This window comes from Papaver somniferum, chromosome 4 (assembly GCF_003573695.1).
Source record: "Papaver somniferum cultivar HN1 chromosome 4, ASM357369v1, whole genome shotgun sequence".
NCBI classification, from domain to species: domain Eukaryota; kingdom Viridiplantae; phylum Streptophyta; class Magnoliopsida; order Ranunculales; family Papaveraceae; genus Papaver; species Papaver somniferum.
Genome location: NC_039361.1, coordinates 116,111,315 through 116,112,069, shown reverse-complemented (window position 1 = coordinate 116,112,069; position 755 = coordinate 116,111,315). Strand labels below are relative to the sequence as shown.

The 755-nt window shown below is 38.5% G+C and overlaps 1 pseudogene; it reads left to right on the top strand.

Annotated features, from left to right (window-relative positions):
* The first annotated feature begins 230 nt into the window (after positions 1-230).
* On the top strand, positions 231-330 carry LOC113276803 (annotated as a pseudogene).
* Positions 331-755: the final 425 nt, after the last annotated feature.

Genomic DNA, 755 nt, shown 5'->3' with positions numbered 1-755 from the left:
ACTCATGAGATCCTTCTACGCTATTAACATTTCCTCTACTTAAAAGAATTGTTTTCTGGGGTTCCCTACTATCTTCCCATTGTTGGGTCTTATCGGCGATTTCATTCAAAAATGTCATCGCTTCATCAACAGTTTTATTCTCAAACCCACCTGTGCATAAGGACTCAACCATGGTTGTTGTTGAATAATCTAAACCCTCGTAGAGGATCTGAACTAACCTAACCTTCTCCAAACCATGATGAGGACATTGAGATATCAAGTCATTGAACCTTTCTAAGTACTTATATAAAGATTCTCCCTCTTGTTGGGCAAAAGTACATATTTGTGTCCTAATTGACGATGTTTTATTCCTTGGGAAAAACTTATGTATAAAGGCAGAAGTAATTTGGTCATAGGTTTCAATTGACTCAGAGTCCAAACTATACAGCCAAGATTTTGCTTTATCTTTTAAGGAAAAGGGGAATAACCTAAGTTTCAACGCATCATCACTTAGGTTTTTAGTTTTCAGAGTACTACAAACTTCCTCAAATTCCCTAACATGAAAATAGGGGTTCTCATTCTCCTTCCCTAAAAACATTGGGAGCATCTGTAAAGTCCCAGGTTTCAGTTCATAATTTGCCTCGGTTTCAGCTAACTTGATACAAGACGGGCGAGGAGTCCTAGTTGGGTTTAGCAAAGATTTCAAAGTTGCCATTTCTGGCACTACCAAAGGACTAGGAGTACTAGGGGTACTTTCCTCACGAAGAGACAGATTC